The following is a 17,735-nucleotide window of genomic DNA, read 5'->3' as shown; positions in this document are numbered from 1 at the left end:
ATTTCACCCGCACTCCTTTAAAGAAGAGGCTTTTCATATCGTTCCTTTACAATCCTTCAATTTTTCTGCCCATGTCGCTGAATGGGTGATAGTGAATTCGGCAGTTTTTACACTGCATCCGATATTCTTTTTCCATTGTGTTGCACCACAGCTTACCGCCCCGTTAAAGCAACGAAGGGCTCGGTGATGTTTCAAAAGGAACCTGATGCTGGGCGCCGGAATTTCCAGTCCGTCTCAGACAGAAGGCCCATGTTAATCTGCAAATCGCGGTCGGAGGATCGCGGTCCCCATTTTAGGTCGTAGCTGAACCCGGGAGGCTGAACAAAGGTACGTTTGGTATTGCCTGGTACAATAGCCACAAGCAGGTATTAGGTTTTGCAACAGCTCACAGTGGCATAGCACAGTGGGGTAGGGTCGCCAATCCTCCAGGATTGTCCTGGAGTCTGCAGGAATTACAGATTAATGTCCAGGACACTGTTGCCAGCAGAATAAGGAAACATTCAGTGCCAGTATGCAGCAAGACCTAGACAACCTTCAGGCTTGGACTGATCAGTGGTGAGTAACATTCGCACCACACAAGAGTCAGGCAGTGACCATCTCCAACAAGAGACAGTCTTACAATGCCCCCTTGAAATTCAATGAAATTACCAGCATCGAATCCCTCACCATCAACATCCTGGGTGTCACCATTGAACAGGAACTTAACTGGACCAGCCACATAAATACTGTTGCTACAAGAGCAGGTCAGAGGCTGGGTATTCTGCGAGGAGTGACTCATCTCCTGACTCCCCAAAGCCTTCCCACCACCTACAAGGAGCACATGTTCCAGGAGCTGGTCACCCCGCAGCTACAGAGATGACTTGGATGAAGGGACCAAGTGTAATGTAGCCAAGTTTGTGGATGATACAAAGATGGGTGGGAAAGCAAGTTGTGCAGAGGACTCAAAGAGTCTGCAAAGGGATATAGACAGGCTAAGTGACTGGGCAAACATTTGGCAATGGAGTATAATGTGGGAAAGTGCGAGGTTATCCATTTTGACAGGAAAATTAAAAAAGCAAATTATTATTTAAATGGAGAGAGATTACAAAATGCTACAGTTCAGAGGGACCTGGGGGTCCTTGTGCATGAAACACAAAAAGTTAGCATGCAGGTACCGCAAGTAATCAAAAAGGCAAATGGAATGTTGGCCTTTATTGCAAGGGGGTTGGAGTATAAAAGCAGGGAAGTCCTTCTACAACTGTACAGGGTATTGGAGAGACCACACCTTGAGTACTGTGTACAGTTTTGGTCTCCTTATTTAAGGAAGGATATACTTGCATGGGAGGCGGTTCAGTGTAAGGGGTTTTAGTTCGCAGTGGTTTCTCGCTCTAGAGGCCTCTCTCTCTTGCACCGTAAAACCGTGAGTGGTTCGACCCACTCGCCCCTTAGATTCTGTACTCTGGACTTTGGGGCAGGAACTACAATGTAGAGAAAACTCTTATAGGCCAAGTTTGATGAAACAAAATGGAATTTTATTGCATAATGTAAAACAAATCAAATGCAAGCAAATAAGAGGGTACATGGGAGGGAAAAACATAAACAAATCATAACGACACAATACTAACTAAGGCAAATACAGGCATATTATACTCTACAAAGATCATCATGAAATGGGGAAACACACGGAACATCGAGGGACAACAACTCATGTTAATTATACCCTTAAATGTCCACCCCCTTAAACCTATCTAGATCTGATTATGAAGGGCCAGAAACATGCTCACCAATCCAACTAGGAAGTGTAAGGTTTTGAAAACAGGTCTGCGTTTGATCCTTTCAGGCGTCCTGTCTCCACGTGGTTAGTGGAGCCCCAGCGAGCTGCGCCACATCTCTCTCCCGAGGTGGGGGTCGGGGACGGCTGGACACCGGCTGTCCTGGATGTCGGCGGGGTCGGGGATCATCTGCTCGACCCGGTCAGAGGAGCCTCGGGCTGGCCCCCATAGTTTCTTCAGTTTTTCGTTGTCTCTTCTCCTGAGCCGAGTGGGTCGATGGCCTCCCGTTTCGTCAATGGCCCAGGGTTGGTCGATGATCTCCGGATGTGTTACCCCGGGGCGGGACGCCGGCTCGAGCCGTCTTCTTCTCCTTCTTCTAGCGATGATGCCACTGATACGATGGTAGCACCACGATGACTCCTTTTCTTTCTACCCCCGGGTTCCCAGATATACTTCTCATCAGAAGCCCTAATCTCGCGCCAAATCAGGTTAGTCTTTTGTTTTAATTTTGGCGGGATGGGAGCACAATGGGGTAGTTATTATATTTTAAAACTGTTCTTGGATGGCCGGTTGTAATGTATATACCTTTAAGGGGGGAACTACTTTTTACAGCTCATGTATACTGTAGTACCGGCAGTGACCACACCTGTATATAGCACTGAGTAGTAATCTGTACAGATCAGTTGCAGTGTGAGCCACGTTGAGTAAACACCTGTTGTACCGTTCTCTGCAGTCTGTGTCTTATTATACACGGACGCAACATTGGCGACGAGGCAGGTTTGGACCTACCTGCAACTCTGCATCACCTCCCGGGGATTCGTTCCTGGAGATCAGTGGATTGGAGGTCAAGGCCAGAGACTCGGGCATCGACCACGGGCAACCACCCAGTCATCCAGCAGAGACTCGAGAATTGCAGGGGAGGCTGTCGAGAGCCAGGCTTGGCTTTCCAGTCATGGTGGTCCAGCGAAACGGGCTGGCAACAGGTAGTGCGCAGACCCTTCCCGGACAGCGGCGGGCTAGAGCCCGACCGAGCAGCACAGCAAAGGGCCGAGCATCGTCGCTGGGGGAGAGAGAGAGAGGGCAGAGCGCACAGGCCCAGCCGGTGTTCAGGGGCCGAGCAGCGTCGGAGAGAGGGAGAGAGAGACGTGAAGAAACCCGCGAGGCGCCGCCATTGCCACGAGGACCGCCGAGAGCGGAGTTGGAGCAGCGCAGGAGGGGCGCGAATGCTACAGGGCGCCACCATTGCCACGAGAACCGCCGGGAGCGGCGTTGGCAGCAGCGGGGGAGGAAGGAAAGCGCGGGAGATGCCATTTTAAGCCATTGGGAGATGCCATTTTAAACCACACCCAAAATGCCGAAGAGTGGCAGTATCACCGCATTTGACAATGAAGTCGAAGATTGGACTACATATGTCGAACGAATAGAGGTGTACTGCAAGGCAAATGAGGTGTCAGATGACAAGAAAGCATCGGTATTGTTAAATTTAATGGGTGCAAAGACGTATGGTTTATTACGAAATCTAGTAACCCCAACGAAGCCAATGGAAAAGAGTTTTGAAGACATAGTAACGATACTAAAGGAACATTTAAACCCCACACCGCTGCTGATAGCAGAAAGATTCAAGTTTCACAAACGGAACCAGCATAAGGATGAAAGCAATGCTGATTATTTAACAGAACTGCGCAAACTATCGAAACACTGCCAGTTTGGAGCGGGACTGGTAGATACCTTAAGGGACAAGTTAGTGTGTGGGCTTCAAAGTGAAGGAACCCAGAAACGGCTTTTATCTGAAAAGGACCTTACGCTGGAAAAGGCTTTCAGCATTGTGGTATCATATGAAGCAGCAGCACGGGACGCTGCAGAGATACAACAGAGACCACAAGAATATGGCACAAACGAAATGTCATATGGAACAGAGAAGTGCTATCGCTGCGGCAGAACAACACATGACCAGAATGATTGCTGGTTCAAAGACAAAGTGTGCAGATAGTGTGGAAAAGTAGGACACATAGCACGAGTCTGCAGGTCGGGAAAGAAAACCAGCAATAAGAAACCTACCAAAGGAAAGTACAAGAGGGTACATAAGATGACGGAGAATAGTTCAGACGAACAAAAGAGTGATAACGACTCCGAAAGCAGGGAACTGAGTTGTCTGAAACTACATAATGTGATCACAACGGAGGATCACCGAACCATTTGGGTCACTCTCAAGTTAGCAGGAGTCCACGTAAAGATGGAATTGGACACAGGATCAGCCCTAACAGTCATAAACCGACGGGACTACGAGCGGCTATTCTCACACATACCCTTGAGAGACACAAAAATTATTTTGAAGACGTACACGGGGCAAAAAGTCTACCCCAAAGGAAAAATAAGGGTGACCATTATATATAACGGTAAGGAAACACCAAAACAAGACCTGTATGTATTGCAAGATGGAGGACCACCATTACTGGGACGTGAATGGATCCGGAAAATACAACTGGATTGGCATTCCATACAGGCACTGACTGTGGCTGACAAAAAGGATGACGACGTCACACCTGGGCGACTGTCAAAGATCCTAACTGACGCGAAAGAAGTGTTCCAGCAAGGACTCGGAACACTAAAAGGCATGACAGCGATGATTAAAATTGAAGAAAACGCAAGCCCAAAATTTTTTAAGGCCAGACCGGTACCTTATGCGATCCGCCCAGCCATCGAAGCAGAGCTGGAGAGTCTGGAACGTTCAGGTGTACTGTCCAAGGTAGACTGGAGCGAGTGGGCTACACCCATCGTCCCTGTGATGAAAAAGTCATTGAGCAGCACACCTGGGGAACCAAGGAAGGTTCGCATCTGTGGGGACTTTAAGGTAACAGTGAACCCAGTCCTTCACACCGTACAATATCTGTAAAGTCTGTGGGTTGTTTAGTGAATTAACACACAGACTACAAAGTAACTTTAAAACAGGACTTTACTATTCGAAGGTCAGGGCGAATCTGCCCAATAAATCCTGACACCGCACTTATATACCGGTGTGGTCACCACCGGTATTACAGTATACATCAGCCAAAATAAAGTAGTGCAACACCTAAAATAGTTCTCTTAAAAGTGGATGGTTACATACAATAGTTCTCTTAAAGGTAGAACGGTTACATACACTACAATCCTCCCTTTTTAGCTTACAACATACTTATTCCCCATTAAACATATATGTATTCAACTTCATGTAAAACAGTTCACAGATATAGTCTCTGCGGAAAACAGTTCACAATTTCAGTCTCTGCGGAAAACAGTTTACAGATTGAGTCTCTGTGGAGGCGTCTCCTGTGCTTCTTAACTCAGTCCGGACAACGCCTCCATGGTGTAGCAGTTCCCGGTGGTGTAGTCGGTTCACGTTGCTGGAGTGACTCATCCAATAGTCCTTCCTTAACTTAACAGCTTGAACTTCCGTCACTTCTGAACCAGCATTGCTGACTTTTAAAAACCCTGGATTCCTTGGGAAGTTTTTCTACTTCAACTGATTTGGCTCCATTCAGAGGGAGCACGTGCGTGGTCTGGTAGAGGTGATAATGGTTCAGATGGTCATTATTTTCTGCTTCGTCTTTTCCTTTTCTGCTTCTTGGAGACTCTCTGGGCTCCACCGTCAGCTGTCAGCTGCCTCCACAGTTCCTCCCTCAGTAGCGCCACCATCTCCCGATGTTCCTTAGACTTTTTGTGATTCATCATGGTTTCTGCACTTTGGGAGTTTTCATCACAAGCTGGGCAGAACAGGTCTTCGTAATATTCGGTGTCGCTCAACAGGTCATGGTAATATTCGGTGTCGTCCTGAGCTAAGCCAGCGGGAGGGTCTTCTATTTCCTCCCTACCCAGCTGGATGTTATCCAACTTTTGTTCCAAATCCAGACATCTTTCCTGAAGAGACTTCTTCATGCGTTCAGCTTCATCCCGCTTTTTCTGGGCTTCCTGCAAGTCTTTTACTAATGACATCATTTGTGATTTCAATACTTCAACTTCATTCAGAGATTGATTGATCGGACTATTCAATCCTTCTACTGAAATAGCTGTTTCAGCATTCTGTTGTTCTACCTTGACGTGCGTCAGCGTACTTTTGGCATCCAAAGGCTGTTCTGCTGCAGACTTCTCAGTCTGTGTTGCCACCTCAGCTCTTTCAATAACTTTTGAGAGCTCCGCTGCAGTCTTCTCAGTCTGTGTTGCCACCTCAGCTCTTTCAATAACTTTTGAGAGCTCCGAACCCCTTCCCTTTGAAGATTGAGGCTCGTGTTTAAGTTTTTCCCATTTTAGAGTCTTATCCCTCAGCATATGAAGGAGTTGGCTGACTGTTAACTCTTCTGCTATCATCCATTTCCCATTAGCTGCAGGGCTGTTTATAACCTTGCCCTGGGGCTCCTGTGCTGTTTCTACTTTGCCATCATCCGCAGCCTCCACCATTCGAATTTCCACAATTGAATCGTCCGGTGATGCTGCACCCAATTTCAGTAGGAGCTCGGAAGTCATGTCGACCAAATCCGCCTTTTCTGCCTGCAACCTGCTAACAAGCGCCTTCAGTTGCGGCACATCTTGTTCCACCAGATTAGAGCACGCACCTTCAGAAGCCGAATCAGCTTTGATTCGTTTGGCCTCCTCGTGCAGACGGTTTGTGTGCTCCTGCTCCCTTTTCTCCCTCAGCTGCTTCTGTTGTCTTCCCAGATTCTCCCATTTGGTATCATAGAACATTTTCATTGCTTTCATCTCTTGCTCGAGACGGCAACTCAATTGTTCTAATTGCTGTCGTAATCTGAAATAAGTTTGCGTTCGAGCTCGATGTTCCTCAGTAATATATATGTCTGTAACTTGAACAGACTCAGAATTCTCTGTCAAACTATGTTGTTGTTGTTCAGAGGAATTCTGTTCTGAAACTTTGTTCTCCTCTGGAGCATAAGCCTTTATGCCCGCCTTCGTTCTACCAACCTTAGTCAGCAAGTTCATTTTAGACTTGTCTTATCGTCATCCGTTTCAGAGTCTGAGCTGATTGTCTGTCCCGAGTCCTCACTCGTTATTGCTTTTAGGTAGTGCCATTCCATGTCTATTTTCTTGATCCACTCCCGTCCTAGAAGTGGTGGTCCTCCCTCAGGTAGTACATATAAGTCCATTCCTGGGTGTTCTTTGCCCCTGTCTCTCACCTTGACTCTTATCTTTCCCATGGGGTATAATTTATGCCCCGTGTATGTCTGCAATACGAACTTGGTATCTCTCAAGGGCATATGTGAGAATAGCCGGTTGTAATCCCTTCGATTTATGACTGACACGGCCGATCCTGTGTCCAGTTCCATTTTCACTTGGACTCCGGCTATTTTTAGCATGACCCAGATAGTTTGTGGGTCAGCTTCCTTACTCCCATTGTGAATTCTCAGACTACCCAGTTCCTGGCCGTTTGGGTCTGAATCCGAATTCTGTTCGTCTGAACTCTTCTCAGTCACCTTGTGTACTTTGTTGTACTTTTCCTGTGATGGCTTCTTTTTTTGGTTGTTGGTCTTCTTTCCTGACCGGCATACTTTAGCTATGTGACCCAGTTTGCCACATTTTCTACATTCCTGGTTTTTAAACCAGCATTGGTTCTGGTCATGTGTTGTCTTCCCACAACGATAACATTTCATTGTACCCAAAGTAATTTGATCCACACTGAGTACCGCTGCCTTTAGCTGCATTTCCGCAGTTCCTTTCACTGCGGCTTCGTGCGATGCTGCAATAAGGACAGCCCTATCAAGTGTAAGGTCGTTCTCTTCGAGCAGTCGCTTTTGCGTTCCTTCCTTCGACAACCCGCACACGAACTTGTCTCACAATGCCTCTGTCAGATTTCCTCCAAACTGGCAGTATTTCGCTAATCTACGCAGTTCGACCAAGTATTCCGCGTTGCTTTCCTCTTTCCGCTGCGTTCTCGCATAAAATTTGAATCGTTCCGCCAACATCAACGGCGTGGGGTTCAAGTGATCCTTCAGAACAGCAACAATATTATCGAAAGTCTGATCCGCCGGTTTAGCTGGTGCTAGAAGATGCTTCAATAGCCCGTATGTCTTCGCCCCCATCGAGTTTAGCAAGGTTATAGCTTTGTCATCTTCTTCTATTTTATTGGCCTCACAATATATCTCAATACGTTCTACGTACGTGGCCCAATCTTCCACCTCGGCATCGAAGTTATTGATGTTACCATGCTTGGGCATCTTCACTATCTCTCACTACCTTTCTGCGAAACAACAGAATTTCTCTTTAACTTTTTTAACTTTTTCTTTCTCTTTTTTTTTTCCAAAATGGCGGTTTCCCGCTCTTATCTTCTTCTCCGCCTCCGAAAATGGCGGTTTTCCCGCGCTTGTCTTCTTCCCCGCCTAACTGGCGGCTTCCCGCGTTCCTTCCTCTGGTGGGAGGGGTAGCTTTGCCCTCGGGCGACGACCGCTGGTTTACAGGGTTTGTAGCAGGTGCGCCGGCTTCAGTTTATTCTGAAGCGCGCGCGAGAAAAGCCGATCGCGTTCCTTGTTCCCCCCCCTTTCTTCTTTTCGGCAGGGGCAACCGGCGCTGGGGACACCCAGTTGGCGTCGGACAGATCCAGCTCCTGGTCCTTCACGGCAGCTGCTGTAAGCCGCTGGCCGGAACCTCGCTCGGTCTCTCTCTCGGCTCTGTCTCTCCCGCTCGCGCGGCTCTCGCTCGCTCTCTCTCGGGCTCAGTCTCTCCCGCTCGCGCAGCTCTCCCTCAGCGGCTTTAAACGCCTCTCCCAGACCTCCCGCAGTCCGGTCCTTTCCTCCCCGGCTGCGGCTGATTCTTCGCGGGTTATTTCATTATTTATTTATTTATTGCCTCCGCGCCTTATGATCCGGTCGCAGCGCTTTGTGGCCTCAATCACTGTCCGGCCTTTTTCACCCCAATCACGCCTCCCAGCTTCTCGCAATCCGGTGCTTCCCTCCCCGGCTGCGGCTGAGTTCTCCGTGGCTTATTTATTTTTATATCTTCCCGCGCCTTACGATCCCGGTCGCAGCGCCTCGTGGTCGCGGTAGTTGTCTGGCCCTTTTTCGCCGTCGCGGTCTAGCCATCTCACGACGCTCCCCAGCCCGCTTGTACCGCGGCTTCCGTGCTCCACGCTGCCCCAGTCTCAGCGCCTCTGGGCCCGACCTCTGTCCGGCTCCTTTTCCCCTCGACCGTGGTCGAGTTCACCGCCCTTATCCTCCGTTTATTTCTTTTGTTTTATTTTCCCTTTACTCACAGTCACCGTGGCCGACTTGCTTCTCGTGCTGATCGGCTCACTCCCCACCGTGGCAGAAGGGACAGTCAGTGCCTGTTGCTGATGGAAGGCTTCGTGTTTGAAATCTTCCTCCTTTCTTGCTCTGCAGACTCGGGTTTTCTCTCAGCAGAACGACGAGGGCGGGTGCCTCTTCTCGACGCTCGTTAAGTGCTTCGGAAGTATTGTTGCCGCAGGGTAAGATCGAACTCGTCGCCACTGTAAAGTCTGTGGGTTGTTTAGTGAATTAACACACAGACTACAAAGTAACTTTAAAACAGGACTTTACTATTCGAAGGTCAGGGCGAATCTGCCCAATAAATCCTGACACCGCACTTATATACCGGTGTGGTCACCACCGGTATTACAGTATACATCAGCCAAAATAAAGTAGTGCAACACCTAAAATAGTTCTCTTAAAGGTGGACGGTTACATACAATAGTTCTCTTAAAGATAGAATGGTTACATACACTACAATATCCACTTCCGCGGATTGAAGATATTTTCGCCTCGCTATCTGGAGGGAAACGCTTCACTAAGATTGATCTGGCCCAGGCGTATCTGCAAATGGAGGTAGAAGAAGCATCAAAAAAATACCTCACAATCAACACCCATAAAGGTCTCTACCAATACAACCGGCTGGTATTCGGGGTAGCATCAGCTCCGGCTATTTGGCAGAGGGCAATGGAACAAGTCCTGCAATGGATCCCAGGGGCCCAGTGTTATTTGGACGACATCCTGGTCACGGGCGAAAATGACAGTGATCACCTTGCCAACCTGGAGCAGGTGCTCACTAGATTGCAGGAATATGGGCTCCGAGCTAACCGCCCCAAATGCGAGTTTTTTATAAAACAGATCTCGTATTGTGGCCACGTTATTGATAAAGAGGGGTTACATAAGTCCCCAGAGAAGATTGAGGCAGTAGTCAAGGCTCCAGCACCGGAAAATGTGTCACAACTGAGGTCGTTCCTCGGGCTGGTAAACTACTATCATAAGTTCTTGCCAAATTTGTCTACAATACTACACCCACTGAACACCCTACTGCAAACTGGGGTGCCATGGAAGTGGAGTGACGAATGTAGACGAGCTTTCCAGAAGAGCAAAACACTAATCACATCGAAAGAGGTATTGGCCCATTACAACCCGGCATTACCAATTCGGTTGGCATGTGATGCGTCACCCTACGGCATTGGAGCGGTGCTGTCGCACAAATTCTCGGACGGCTCAGAGAGGCCAATAGCCTTTGCGTCACGATCACTAACCTCAGCCGAGCATAACTACGCCCAGATTGACAGGGAGGCCCTCAGCCTCGTGTGGGGAGTGAAAAAGTTCAATCACTATTTGCACGGGCAGAAATTCACCTTGCTGACTGATCACCAGCCTCTTGTCTCCATTTTTAATCTGAAGAAGGGCGTTCCGGTGATGACTGCGCAACGACTACAAAGATGGTCACTTTTTCTAGGGGCGCACCACTATGAGATTGAATATAAGGGCACGAAACAGCATGGAAATGCTGATGGGCTATCACGCCTGCCACTGCCTACTGCGGAGGAAGCACCAGCAGTGGATCCTGTCGAAATATTCCATTCGACTATAGTTGAATACCTACTGGTAACTAACGCTTGTATCGAAAAGGAAACCCGAAATGACCCGACACTGTCTCGGGTATATGATTTGACGGTGAAGGGATGGCCAGCACATGGTGATTCACTGTTGCCAGCATTCTCGACAAGGAGAGAACAGCTGTCAGTGTGCCGGGGGACCTTGATGTGTGGATCCCGAGTGGTAATTCCACCCAAGTTAAGGGATAGAGTGCTCAATGATCTTCATGAGGGTCATCTGGGAGGGGTAAAAATGAAAAGCCTAGCCAGGGCTTATGTGTGGTGCCAGGAATCGATAAACAAATCGAGGACCTGACCAAGAGCTGCTCAGGATGCCAGAGAGTCCAAAATGCACCACCACAGGCCCCTCTACACCCATGGGAGTGGCCCTCATCTCCATGGCAACGGGTGCATATTGATTTTGCTGGTCCATTCATGGACTCAATGTTTTTAATAGCCGTGGATGCGCACTCGAAATGGCCTGAGGTCATCAAAATGTCCTCCACCACCACGGAGAAAACTATTGCAGTCCTACGGACCATTTTTGCCAGGAATGGCTTGCCAGAACAGATTTGCTCCGACAACAGACCACAGTTTGTGTCCGAAGGGTTCCGGAGGTTCTTGAAAAAGAATGGGGTAAGGCATTACACATCCGCCCCTGTGGTGATTATTTCCTATGTTTAATAAGAAGTATTGTGATTTGTGAATGGGGTGGTTGTTCTCTGTATTAGTAAGAAGTATTGTAATTGGTTGTTTGTTTCTACCTTGAGGTATATGCTGTAAACTCATTGGTGATTTGTGGTGGCCATCTTAAATTCAGTTCTCTCTAGTCATTGTTGGAGACTGGTGTTGAAAGATGTGCTACTGGGTTTTTAAAGTTAATAAAGCCTAGATTAGAAAGGCAAATCTATTCTTTATTTCAATTTATTAACTTTTTATCAGAATGGAGCGATATCTTCAACCGGAACGATTCAATGCTGACCCTAATTCTGCAGGAGTGGATGATAAATGAAAACATTGGTATTGTACATTTACAAACTTTTTGGGTGTGTTGGAACAAGAGTCTCTGAATAAGCTGAATATGCTGATCAACTACATTGCTCCGGATGTGTATAAGTATATTTTGGACTGTAAAACTTACGAATTGGCTATTTCTACATTGGAGAAGATTTTTGTTAAACCAAAGAATGAGGTATTTGCACGTTACCTTCTATCTGCCCATAGGCAGCAGGTGGGAGAATCTTTGGATACTTATTTACAAGCACTTCGTCACCTTGGTGCTAACTGTAATTATAAAGCCGTGATGGCCGAAGAATATAAGGAAGAATCGGTACGGCATGCTTTTATTAATGGACTACTGTCTAGATCAATTCGTCAGCGGTTGTTAGAAAATAAGACTTTGGATCTCAAGAGTGCTTTTGAGCAAGCTTCTACATTGGATACAGCTCAGAGAAGTTCGGATTCTTATGCTCTTTCTAATCGGCCTGTGACTGTGGTTTCGGCAGTTCCGGACGAAAAGGAATTAGGTGGACTTAATGGGAGTGGTTTACTAGATTCTGAAATAGTTTCTACTCCAACAGCTCCACCTTTTACTTCGGCGGCTGTTGCCTCTAGGATTCAGAAGTGTTATTTTTGTGGGAACGTCCGGCATCCTCGTTTGAAGTGTCCTGCCCGGGAGGCTGTATGTAGTAAATGTGGCAAGAGAGGTCATTATGCACGTGTTTATAAATCATTAGGTTCAATTACCTCCTCTTCTGTGACTATTCAACCTGTAGAGAGGGCGTTTATTGCATCAATTTCTGCTGCATTTGCTCATGGCCTAAACAAAGCTATAGTTATGGCCCAAGTTAATGGGTTAGAAGTGAAGGCTCTCATAGATATGGGCAGTACCGAGAGTTTTATAAGTCTTCGGTTTGTGAAGGAAAAGTGTTTGAAAATCTTGCCTGTTACTTATCAGGTGTGTGTGGCTCAGACGACCCTTACTTCACAAGTAGCTGGTTGTTGCCTTGTGAAATTGATTCTTCTAGGTAATACGTATACTGATATACGCCTATCTGTTTTGCCTAATCTTTGTGCGGATATTTTGATTGGTCATGATGTGCTTAAATTACACGAGAGTCTTAGTCTTTCATTTGGAGGGACTAAGCCACCCTTATCCATTTGTGGATTAACTTCTTTATCCATTTCTCCATTATCACTTTTTTCCAATTTGATGCCAGAATGTAAGCCAATTGCTACCAAGTCAAGAAGGTATAGCAGTCAGGATAGAGAATTTATTAATTCTGAAGTCCAACGTCTTTTATTGGAAGGAATCATTGAACCTAGTTGTTCGCCTTGGCGGGCTCAGGTAGTTGTCACCACTAACGAGAGGCATAAGAAACGAATGGTGATAGACTACTCTCAAACTATTAATAGGTATCCTCAATTAGATGCGTACCCTTTGCCTAAGATTGATGAGCTTATCAACAAAGTATCTCAGTATAAGTTTTTTAGCACTATTGATTTAAAGAGTGCTTATCATCAGATTCCTATTGTTAAGAGGGATCAACCATATACAGCCTTTGAGGCTGGTGGAAAGCTGTATCAGTTTTGCCGAATACCATTTGGTGTTACTAATGGTGTTGCTTGTTTTCAACGGGCAATGGATGCTTTTATAAGTGATAACTCTCTCTCTGACACCTTTTCATATTTAGATGATATTACGGTGTGTGGTAAATCAAGGGTGGAGCATGATTCTAATTTAGAAAGATTCCTTCAAGCTGCGGAAAAAGTTGGTTTAACTTTTAATAAAGAGAAGTGTATCTTTTCGACTACTGAGGTAAATCTACTGGGGTATATTATCTCGGGAAATAAGATTAAACCAGATCCAGAACGTCTGCGACCATTGATCGATTTACCTTATCCTACTAATTCTAAGGCTTTGCAACGAGCTGTTGGACTGTTTTCTTACTATTCTAATTGGATTGCAAACTTTTCGCAGAAGATCCGGCCCCTTATACGGGTTACGACATATCCTCTATCATGGGAGGCCAGGACATGTTTTGATAAATTTAAAAAGGATATCCTAGGAGCGGTTGTGCATTCTATTGATGAGCAGGTTCCCTTTGTGATTGAAACGGATGCTTCTGATTTTGCAATTGGGGCTACTCTGAACCAAAATGGAAGACCTGTGGCCTTTTTCTCACGTACATTGAACAATAGTGAAAAAAGGCATTCTTCAATAGAGAAAGAGGCATATGCAATAGTAGAAGCACTGCGTAAATGGAGACATTATTTATCGGGGCGACATTTCACGTTGGTAACCGATCAAAAATCTGTGTCCTTTATGTTTGATGTTAAACATTTTGGAAAGATCAAAAATGATAAAATATTGAGGTGGAGGATTGAGTTGGCATGTTACCATTTTGATATAGTTTATCGTCCGGGGAAGGATAATGTTGCTGCTGATGCACTGTCGAGGGCTTATTGTTCTGTGATTCATGGAGATACGCTTATTAATCTTCACAATGCTTTATGTCATCCTGGGGTTACAAGGATGATACACTTCGTACGCAGTAAGAATTTGCCCTTTTCAGTTGAAGACGTCAAGGGGATGACTTCATCATGTTCTATCTGTGCTCGGTGTAAACCGAATTTCTTTAAGCCTCAACGAGCTCATCTTATAAAGGCTACTTCTCCTTTTGAACGTTTGAGCGTTGATTTTAAGGGGCCTCTTCCTTCAACAACTCAAAATCGATACATATTTACTGTTGTGGATGAGTTTTCAAGGTTTCCTTTTGCTTTTCCTTGCGCAGATGTATCAGCTGCTACAGTTATCAAATGTCTGACTCAACTTTTTGTCATCTTTGGGATGCCTGCGTATATCCATTCGGATCAAGGAAGTTCTTTTATGTCTTCCCAGTTGAAGGAATACCTTCAGAGTCGGGGAATTTCTACTAGTAGAACTACCCCGTATAACCCCCAGGGTAATGGACAGTGCGAACGATACAATGGGGTGATCTGGAAGGCAGTTATGTTGGCTTTGACATCCCAGAATCTTAAGAATACACAGTGGGAAATGGTACTGCCTGATGCCCTGCATTCCATTAGATCATTGCTTTCAACGGCTACTAATGTGACCCCCCATGAAAGGCTCTTTAATTACCCACAGAGATCTACTACGGGATATTCGGTACCTTCATGGCTTACTATGCAGGGACCTGTGTTGCTTCGACGCCATGTTAGATTGTCAAAATATGATCCTTTAGTGGAGGAGGTGGAGCTGTTGGAGGCAAATTCCCAATATGCTCATATTCGATTCCAAGATGGGAAAGAAAGTACTGTTTCAATTAAAGACTTGGCTCCTTGTGGTGGCCAGCCCTCTTCCGAGGATACTAATAATAGTCATGATTCAGATAATGTGGATGTTGTTATAGATACTACGAATGTTTCCAATTCGATTGCAGATAATTATACTTCTATTAGTCAGCCTTTGATGGATGTTCATGACCGTCCTAGTTTACTTCCTGATGGGATTTCCAATCCGGAAACCGTTGATAATCGGGATATGGATAGCCTGTCTGCAGAAGATACTTCGGTGCGTCCGGGTGTGGGAGGGCTAGGAATTTCACCAAGGTTAAGAAGGTCGACACGAACAAGATATCCGGTCGACCGATTGAAAATGGACTTTTAAATTGATAGTAATGTTTTAAAGTTGTTGAAATATTATATTTGTATTTTAGTTGTAAATAAATTAATTATAAATTGTAAAGGTTATTTAGGTTGGAGCATGTTTTAAAAGGAGGGGTGAATGTGGTGATTATTTCCTATGTTTAATAAGAAGTATTGTGATTGGTGAATGGGGTGGTTGTTCTCTGTATTAGTAAGAAGTATTGTAATTGGTTGTTTGTTTCTACCTTGAGATATATGCTGTAAACTCATTGGTAGTGGATGTCAGGTGATTTGTGGTGGCCATCTTAAATTCAGTTCTCTCTAGTCATTGTTGGAGACTGGTGTTGAAAGATGTGCTACTGGGTTTTTAAAGTTAATAAAGCCTAGATTAGAAAGGCAAATCTATTCTTTATTTCAGCCCCGTATCATCCAGCCACAAATGGATTGGCTGAGAGGTTCGTACAAACCTTTAAGAAGGCAATAAAGGCTATGTACAATGACAACATTCCGCTGCAGCACAAGGTGGACAATTTCCTGTTCGCCTACCGGAATGCGACACATGCAGTCACCAACCAGGCCCCAGCCATGATGTTTTTTAACCGAAGGTTAAGATCTCGCCTGGATTTGCTCAGACCAAACGTACGAAGAGATGTTGAGAGTAAACAATTCCAGCACATCCATGAGAAGCCAACAAGGAGCTTCAATGTAGGGCAACCAGTCTTGGCCCGTGACTACCGAACAGTAAAATGGCAGCCAGGAACGATATGCACACGGCAGGGGCCACTAATGTACACAGTGGACGTTGGGGAGAGCATCGTGAGATGCCATGCTGACCAGATCCTAGAGTCACATGAACAAGTCAACCCCATGCCTCGCCCATATGTACCTGCTGATGAACCCGACGTACAGGTCGCATCTACCCCAGAAACAGTAGCATCGGAAGCTGATGAACCAACCGACGACAGGGGGCCAGAATCGCCTCCGCACCAAGAGCAAGACACTCGGGAAAGGCGCTATCCAGAAAGGATCAGGAGGCCTCCCCAAAGACTGAATATATAAATAGACTATTTTCAGCTAATGTTGCATGTTAAAAGTGTTAATTGTAATTAGTTTGATATTTAATTGTTACATGAGTGTTATGCTACTGTTAATCTAAAAGGGGAGGAATTGTAATGTATATACCTTTAAGGGGGGAACTACTTTTTACAGCTCATGTATACTGTAGTACCGGCAGTGACCACACCTGTATATAGCACTGAGTAGTAATCTGTACAGATCAGTTGCAGTGTGCGCCACATTGAGTAAACACCTGTTGTACCGTTCTCCGCAGTCTGTGTCTTATTATACACGGACGCAACACCAGTAACGGGCCATCTCTGGTCTGGAATGACCTTCATTGTTTTTAATGTCCTGGTGATGTCCTTAATGGGTCCTTGATGCTCTTCTCATGAATATGAAACTGTTCCCTTTTGTCTGGGTAAACATTTAGATGGCCTTTTTCTACAGGCCGATCTTGACTGGATCTACATCCAATCTATATGTATATGTGGGTGTCTGGTTTCGTTGTCTCAGAAACGGCTTCCAGAACTTACTGTGGGCTGAATCCACAAAGCTGTCTGAGGACTGCAGGAACCATTTTAAAGTGTCTCAATAAGTTGGTCACGGGGTCTGGTGGCCATTTTGAATGCCCCTTTTTTCCTGGGCTTCTTTTAAAACAGTCTTTAAAATCATGGCCTCTTCTGCCATTCGACCCTTTATAAAATAAAGTTCAATTTTGCGAATCCTACACTCCCCCCCTGATGATACTGTAACTTGCTTGAAGTATCATAATTCTGGGTGAGCAAAATTTTCTGACTTTCCATAATCAAACTATCCCCAGTATTTACCTATCTATGACCCCACGACACATGCATTTCCCATTTCAGAAAAACCTACTGTACATTAAGCATCTATAGATGGCAATACTTCAGATGTGAAATTTGGCACACTAACTTCCAGGCGTGGAGGGGGGCCTAATACCCTTACATCACCTGGTCCATACACACTATCTTTTAATAATAACAACACATCTAATAAACTTCAAGAATAAAAATAAAATACACACACAAAAAAATGAAATGCACATGAATACATATCAAAATAATACAGAGGAGGAAGGGAAAACTTTAACTTTATCAAAAATCTAAACGGGTGTCTCTTCTTCTACCCGCACATAATGCTCCCTCCATTCCCCTCTGTTCTCATACTTTTGCGAATGTTTGACCTTTTTACAGTGTACAAACAGTAAATAAACTACAATGATAACTTGGCACAGTACAAGAATGTGGGAGGCTATCCTAATCCAAGAAGGGACTTATTAGTGAACAGGTCACACCATGGTAGGGTCACTATATCCAATATGTCTGCCCCTATCTCTAAAGTCTTCTGCTCCAGTGTATAGAAATGTTTCTGTGAAACAACAACGGCTTTTAATTTCTTGGTGGGGT

This window comes from Somniosus microcephalus, chromosome 12, assembly GCF_052327205.1.
Source record: "Somniosus microcephalus isolate GS21.2 chromosome 12, FLI_Smic_1.0, whole genome shotgun sequence".
NCBI classification, from domain to species: Eukaryota; Metazoa; Chordata; class Chondrichthyes; order Squaliformes; family Somniosidae; genus Somniosus; species Somniosus microcephalus.
The sequence above is the reverse complement of the archived record's forward strand: the minus strand, read 5'-3'. Positions refer to the sequence as shown.